This window comes from Xiphophorus hellerii, chromosome 20, assembly GCF_003331165.1.
Source record: "Xiphophorus hellerii strain 12219 chromosome 20, Xiphophorus_hellerii-4.1, whole genome shotgun sequence".
Lineage (NCBI taxonomy): Eukaryota > Metazoa > Chordata > Actinopteri > Cyprinodontiformes > Poeciliidae > Xiphophorus > Xiphophorus hellerii.
The window spans coordinates 32,453,435-32,461,654 of NC_045691.1; the positions used below are offsets into that span (position 1 = coordinate 32,453,435).

An 8,220-nucleotide genomic window follows, 5' to 3' on the forward strand; every position below is an offset into this window, starting at 1 on the left:
ACTGAAACGAGTTGATGGCTGAAAACACAAATTTAGCACAATGCAGTCCTAGCCAGGCTAGCCAGGAGTGCTTCATCATCATTTTACACTACATTGGGACAATTCATCGTCCTTTCAGCTGGGAAAGAAAGTCCTTATTAAGACTTAATTGCTTTTATCAATTTCAGGGGTGGCACATTGTACTCCCTGCTGTTCATATTTTGAACAATTCAATTTGGCATAAAGTTCATGATTTGAGACGCACTTTCGCATCTGTCAATGTCAGAGACGGTGTTCACAACCGCACTGTAGGGGGTGCTAACGCAATGGTTTTACTCAGACAAGAAAGAATAAAAATGCTTTTCATCAAGATATCGACGCAGTTGTATGTTCTTGAGAGATAAAAGCCATCCAAACAAAGGTTGGAACGCCTTTTTTTCTCCTGTTTTATTTTGACATTATGCTACTGCAATAAAAATCACATTTAAATGAAGAGTTTTTAAACTGGTAAACAACACACTTTACCAGTGGAGCCAACAAATGTGTCTGCATCAATATGCAAATTTTGAAGCGTTGCTTTCATGAACTACAGAGTAGAACACAGGCTATGTGAGAAGTTACAGGTACTGTACAGATGTTACTTTGCAGCTTTAGTTGCACTTTTTGGTTCAGAGTGTTAATTTGTTTTTCATGTTCAAATGAATAAAGAAAAGATCTTGATAATGACATTTGCCTTTGGATACTTAAGAACACAATTATATTTCTAAATTAGTCACCTGTCTTTGAACTGCGGTAATTGAAAACTGTCAAGGCGTCATTTCATTTCGAAGTCGGTTTGATTCATTTGACACGTGTTGCTCTCATTTCTTGAGTTTTACATACACACTCTGCTGTTGGAAAAAAAAGTGATTCAAATGTTAAACTGCAACTAATTTAGTTCCTGGGGATACTAGGAAACCGTTTCCCTGTTTGCTTTCAATTAAAACAAGCAAAGGAATAATGAGTAACTAATTTTAAAATTTTCATTTCTTTACCCAACTAATACAAAAAGGCAGCAGGAAAAAACATAGTATTGTGGAAGTGAAGAATATGAAATATGAATACATTTGCTATCCTATTAAACAATAGGAATACATTTGCTGTTATCTCTTTGCTTTCCCACGGCTGACTTGGTTAAGCCTTTGGAAGTTAAAAATATGAAGTCGTTTTTGTAAAACCTCTTTTTTCTTTTGTTACCAACTAACAATACCTGTCACAAAGTACACTGGAAGGACCCAGTCGGACTCAGGCATTAGCAGCTACAAAATAACATTTAAATCAAATGTTGCCAAAAAAGAATGGAAAATCCAATAAAGGCACGACAAAAAAAATGAAAAAATTCATTTCAAAAGGAATAGCAAAAAACGCTACGTCCTGAGGAAGATAATGAAACCCAAAGTAGGCGCACATCTCCTACTTTTGCTACTAACGGAAGCAAGCTGGAATTACACCTACAACCTTCTGATTGCAGGTTGTTGTAGCTGAGATTTACAATTGACTATTTCCAGCCGGTAAATATTTAACTATTTGTGGACACTTGTATTCGATTCCTAGACCGTCTGCTGATTAAGAAAAGCAAAACATGAAACAAGTTACAGCAAAGAAAAGCATTCCCCTGATGGAATTTAGCAGAACATTTAATTTTATAGCTTTAATCCTGGTGGACATGCACTATACATCAAAATGTTTTTTTTTGTTTGTTTGTTTGTTTCTGTAATGTTTCCCGTCTGGCATTGTGGCACTCGATTTGCTGTTAAGGTGAGTCCCAACATATTTACTTTCACAAGTGGAGCATTACGGATTTCCTCTAGAAGTTGCTTTGGGTTTGTTTCAAATGTAATGGACAAGGAAGCAGAAAAAAGAGAGAAAGGTGGAATAAAGGCCCAAAGGGAAAAAGGAGATAGGAGTAGAGAAGAAGGAAGGATACAGAGAACACAACATCCCAATAGTCTGCTTCTACACCTGCAGAAACAGAGAAGAAAGGCAGTTTTTCAGTACAACTATAAACATGGCAAGACAGGAAATATTGTAACAGTGCTTAGGAACCACGAGAATGTGTGTGTGCTCTTCATGATTGAAAACAAATGGCAGCATAACTTATAAAGGATAAGTCATATTTTGCAGGCTTCGAGGTGTCAGATGTTGACAGCAAGACTGGCCAACGTAAGTTTTAATTGATGCCAGACTGTAGGATTTCATGCTGGCTTCAGACGGAGATATAATTCCAACCATGTAAGAAGGAAAGGCATTAATGTTTAATTAAACAGATTAAGACTTAAGAAAAAATGGGAGGACCATGAGGAAAGCAGAAAGCTGTGTTGACAGGTAACTGTATCAAACAGAAAATTGAGTTATTTAAAATGGCTGAAATCAGGAACAGGGTTCCAACTGGTTGTTAGCCTTCTGAGATTTCTTTACTTTGTAAAACTGATGGTGTTGCAGTATCTGTTTATTCCACATTAGTAACTATTATTGATAATACATTTCCAAAACCTCACTTCAAGAATTCTGAACTCTTATTCCAGCGGTTTCCAGGCCACGCTCCGTTCAACACTACTGGCTGAAAATAGATCAAACTTATCAGTGTTGCAATGTGGAACAAGTCTGGGTTTCAGCACTGGAAGTGTTCACAGAACTCTTACCTCAAAGAAAAGGGAAATCAGGAAGGCCCTCCCTTTTTGGCATCTAACCAATCCAACAAATATCTTATTGGTTACAAATTTGAACACAAAGAACATAATTTGCTTGTTTTATGGTCCATAAGCCTGATGGACTGTTCCTTTCTGCTAGTTGCTCTCTCTTGTTGGAACTCTTTCTCTACAACGTTTCTTGATGCCAGAGTTTATTCCACCCAGAAGTTGGCAGCCAGAGCACTTTCCTCCTGTTAACACTCTTTCTAGTGATGTGTGTGTGTGTCAGTTTGATTTCTGGGTCCTCTAAACGAGCCATTTCATTTCACCTCCCCAGGACTTGGTGTGGAGCAGATTAAAAGGCCTGTCGTTCCAGGCAGGCTGACACACACACGCCCACCCAAACAGCCACAGCTTTTCACACCTTGCACATAATGTTTTTTCTGCTTGCTTTTATGTTTTAAAATGCTAATATGTTTCTGGTTCAAGTCACTTTTAGTTTCTGTTTTTAACAAAAAAAAAGAAAGGAATTTGGACGATAAAATAAAGCTGAATACAATTTTTAAAAGCTTGTTGCTACCTAAACTCCACACTGATTGACTAATAGCAAATTTGTTTTCAATAACTCAAAGAAACATGTATAGGTTTCTCTAGTTTTATGCTATGTTTATTATTTTATTCATTTCCTTTCTCACAGTTCAATTGTTTCCAAGAATGTATTGAAGAGCATTGCCAGTTGTTTTCTTGTTTCAGTCTTTGGAACATGCTTTAATCACTTTCAGGTTAAAATGCTGCAATATTTTGCTTTACAGTCCTCCTAAAAGAATACAGTCCCTACAAACACTGGATTACAGAGGCAGCGGCGCCGATAAACACCAGAGAGAGAGAGAGAGAGAGAGTGAGAGAGAGAGAGCTCACATTGACCGCCTGCATGTTTTACTGTCATTTTTTGATGACAGAAAATCAATTAAATTGTCTATCACAGATATTTATCAAATGTATTTTTGATAATAATAAACAAAGTAAGAACACGAAAAACATCCAACGAAATTCCATTTCCTTAACACATCTTAAGTAAAACGTATGTTTGTGATCTTTTAGGTGATTTATCAGTATCTAATTATGTAAGAATTTTAATGCACTTTTAGTCTGTCTGTGTATTCATTATTTATTGTGGTATTTTAAATACTAAAGTGAAATAAATAAGGACAACACTTTTAACATTTAAGCAACATTTCAGCCATGTGACAACATAAATGATTTGCACCAACTGTTTCCAGATTAAACTCCAACCTCTCAGCACTACGTTACGTTGGATTCCCACATTCTCAGATTCTCTCATTCGCAGATTTTTCTGTGGAATGTAGCTATAAATTATTCTTGGGAAAACTCATCTATGGCCCACTGGCAGAGTGACGTTACGCAGGCAGGCAGGATCTCTTTCACACTGCACTGTCAAACCAGTCGAGCAACTTGTTCCCCTCCTCACCTGTGGTGGCGCTGCACCGCTGGAGGAAACGACACGAAAACCTCTGAAGAAGACACTGAGCGCCGCTTCCTTCTTCACAAAATGCAAACATTAGTGGTTGAAGGATTTCTCTTTTGTCTGTGGTAAAAGATCACGAGTCATTTTACATTTGCATGTTTGTTTTCGTTGTATTTTCCCAGAATGCCCTGCACTGTAGTCCACTTCCTGCTTTTGGAGCAGTCTCCGGTCCGCTTGGTGTTGACATATCATTTGAAACCGCACCAGAGTTCACTTCAACCGAACCCAGATGGAGGTTTTTAGGTGGACCAGAATTTCATTGTGCATTACAATCCCTACACAAACCAGACATTATAGACAGACTGGAGTTTGATTAAAGCGGGCTAAAGGGCTGGTGTGAACACACTCAAACTATTAGAATCATCTATTTTGCCTTAGTATGTGAATCACATCCATCTGTATATATGAAACCTCTGAATACATTTTCATTTAGCTCCCTTCATCCATAATTTTCCACGGCAGTGTGCTCGACCGTTAACATCTGCTGAAACAGATGAACCTTTTCATGACCTGTTCCCATGGAGAGAGGGAAACTGATGGAGCAACATTACAGGCTTTATCCATTCCTGACCCCAGAAAGGGAAGAAGAAACACTAGACAGCTGTGATTTTATCTTTTCCCACAGTTGTGAGGTTCTTCTTTTTCTTCTTGCACCAAATGTATTTCTATTGGCTGTAGATTGTAGAAAATACAGAAGCTTTAAAGGACAAGATAGTATCGCTTCTCTTTTTTTCTCTAACTTCTGGCTTTAGGACCTTTAAAACGTGGAGAAAGGAGCCTCAGGGGATTAGGGTAGATCATGCTCCAGATTTAAGCCTCAGCAAAGCTGCTTCCTTACAGATGGAATCATGTAATATTCTCTGTTTATTGACCTTGACTTTTAAATTGTTTTTGTGTTTTAGTTTCATCGATTTTTACAGCTATTACTATTTTTAACTGTTCCTTTCTTTTGTCTTCGTTGTTGTTTTTCATGCCAAATCCCACATTACTTTGAGGGTCACTGTTTGACGGTCTTTCAAACTGTCACTTGTGCATCTTAAAAATGAATTGTGTGTATTTTTGTTGTAATGAGAGAAGCTCATCATAATGGAGAGAAAGCTGATTAAACAGGGCTTGTCAGCTCCTCCTCGTCTTCTCAAAGTGACACCAGAGGAACCGACTGCTGCTTGAAGTCAAAGTCGCCGTTTGAGAGTAGAAACTGAGCCAAGATTAACTCGATAAACCTGTCACTACACTGATCTTCATCAGCTTTTAGTTTAGTTTAGTTTGCACAGCTGCAAACAGATCAAAGACATTAAGATAAAAATAATAACAGTGCAGGAAGAGGCAAAAGCCCAGTGGGTTTATTTGAAGTCTCCATCCAAATAGTGTAGAAAAGAACAAAATAAAATCCAACACTGTATCTTCATCAGTTGATCACAAATTTATGAAATACTATTATATAGAAAAAAATGAAAACTTAAAAGTGTTTTGGATTTGAGATCTGGAAGAATTCCTACGCAGTTTGGAAGAATCCAGAAAATGACCTCAGTTCTGCATGATTCTGAAAGAAAAGGGGGAAAGTACAAGTATATCCAGAATGATTTTTTTTATCTTATTATTTTAATGTCCTTTTTTTGTCCTACCTTCCTTCCCTCCTTGTACGCATCCTCTCTTCCTTCATTTTCTCTTTTTAATGTTTTGTCATTCATTTCTTTCTTCCATCTTCATTTGTCTTTTGTTCTTTCCTTCTATTATTCACTGTGTTCCTCCTTCCTTCCCTCTTTGTGTTTTATCAGTTTCTACCTATTGATGCAACTTACATAAAGTCTACTGAATAGTATGTGTTAAATTAATGTTACACCATGCAGCCACTTTGTCTACGCTGATGAAGATTTCCTCATCTCTGCATGCTGAACTGTTCAACACTTTGTCTTCAGCCTTCCTTCACTTGTTCTATTCATTCCCTCCTTGTGGGGGCGCTAGGGAGCCCTCAGAAAGTTGGAGGGAAAATGGAGAAAAAAAGGCAAAAAAATGAATCCAATATACAGTATTTTTACAACAGAGTATAAGTGCCACACTAAGGAAATTTTAAAGTCATATTTTGAATTAATATGAAAATAAAGTAATTATATTACAACTTTATTCCCATAATGCAGTTACTTTATTCTCATATTTTTTCAACTTTATTCTCATGATGACTTTAGTTTCGTAATCCTGACGTCATGATTCTCGTAATATTACGACTTTATTCTCAAAATAGTATCACGTTATTCTCATATTGTTTCAACTTGACTCATCATACTATGACCGTATTTTAGCAATTTTATGACTTTATTTTTTGTTTCCCCAATACTCATAATTACTAAATAATACATTTTAAATATATATTTTTTATAAATGTAATTTGTTTTTCAATCATCAGTATAAAATATAAGTTACAATTATGATTGAAGATAAAGAATAATAATAAAGATAGAAGTAGCCTTTATTGTGCCACAGAGGGAAAATTCAGAAAAACGTGATCTGCCATGCTTATGTTTCTGATTATGTTTCGTCAGTCAAACTCCTCACGCTGCGTCGCACAGTGAGAGTGAAAATGGAAAAGTTTCTGACAAGAACAAGACAGAAGGAACCGTCCTGCTGCAAAACCTCGGAGAACTGTGGAGATGAAAGAAAATTTGATATGTGATAAATGTAAAATATTACAAAAATATTTTCTTTTAATCAATTGAGGGTATTGTGATGAGAAATTGTATTATCAGGTAAAGCAATATCATAAACGTAAGATTAATAGTCATAATATAGCAGCAGATAATAAAAATTTCCACCTCAAAACTCAGTTAAAATCAAAAGATATGAGGCACCATTTATGATAAACAAATGTATTCATTATTGAATAGTGAATAAAATTGTGAAAAATCATTCCAAAAGTCAATGTTTCTGTACATATTTTGCAGCATCGTCTGTGAGTTCCCAGCTAAAAACTGACACTCTTTGACCTTCACTACTTCATCAGTTCTTCCCTTCATTTCTTTCATCCCTCCTTCTGTCCTTTTATTGTTGTTTTCTATGAATCTGGTTTTTTTTATTCCATATGTGACCTGCAATAACTTAGTTAAATGTGTTGATTTTAGAATGTATCTTTGGAAATAAGGAAAAAAGACAGACAATTCTTTGTCTTTTTGAATTTTCAATCTGGAATAGTCTGTAGTATTACCATAAATACAAATAATGTTTTCTAATATATCTAACAATATCTAACAGCTGTCCAAGACATTGTAATACAAGGGGCAGCTAAAACTTTTTTTTTTGCATATTCTGTATGCATCTGTTTTTGTTGTTCTTATTATTCCTCAAGTTTTTGTCCAGCTGACAAAGCCCTACGGCAGCAGCAATAATTACGTTGAGTGCACAGGAGGCAGCCAAGAAGACATTAATGGAGAGGAACAGATCATGCATAGGAAGGAGAGCAGCTTAGATAGACGGGTCAACAAAACACCCCCCGTGGTTACGTGTCCCGCTTCTTTCAGTCGACGCCGTTTTTCCGACGTGTTTCTCTTCTTTTCCTCGTACATGTGGCAATGAATATCTCACCGCTTTGTCAGAATCTCAGGAATGTTGCAGCTGAGGTGAAGCTGGAACAGCAGCAGCAGTTCACGTCCCAGCAGGACATGTAAAAACTAAAGAACACGACAGCGTGAGATCTTCGTATGGCCTTCACGTTTGTTCTCGTGCCATGTCAGATGTACAGAAAACCAACAGCTAACAGACTCAACAGAATATCTCCTGGTACAAGTCGCCGATGGATGTAAAGGTCTACTGGTGAAAGTTTCTTAGTATATTCTTGGTCATGATGTTATCATTGAGTGTAGATTTTGTTTTCCTGTCAACCTTCTACAAAGATGGCCTTTGCCCTGATGATGAGCTTTTTCTTATCCAAACCCAGAGTTTTGATTTCTAACCCGTATCCATGCTGATTATGCCATTATCTACCCAGGATCTAGGGGAAGTAGAGCTGCAGAAAAAAATAGATTCTATAAAGAA

The 8,220-nt window shown here is 36.7% G+C and overlaps 1 protein-coding gene across 1 annotated transcript in view; it reads right to left on the reverse strand.

Annotated features, from left to right (window-relative positions):
* Positions 1 to 7,825, reverse strand: part of irx5a (iroquois homeobox 5a) — a 10,192-nt gene extending 2,367 nt beyond the window's left edge. The window contains exon 1 of the mRNA XM_032550420.1: positions 7,803 to 7,825. The gene's annotated coding sequence lies outside the window, so the exon portion shown is untranslated. The remainder of the gene's footprint in view (positions 1 to 7,802) is intronic.
* Positions 7,826 to 8,220: the final 395 nt, after the last annotated feature.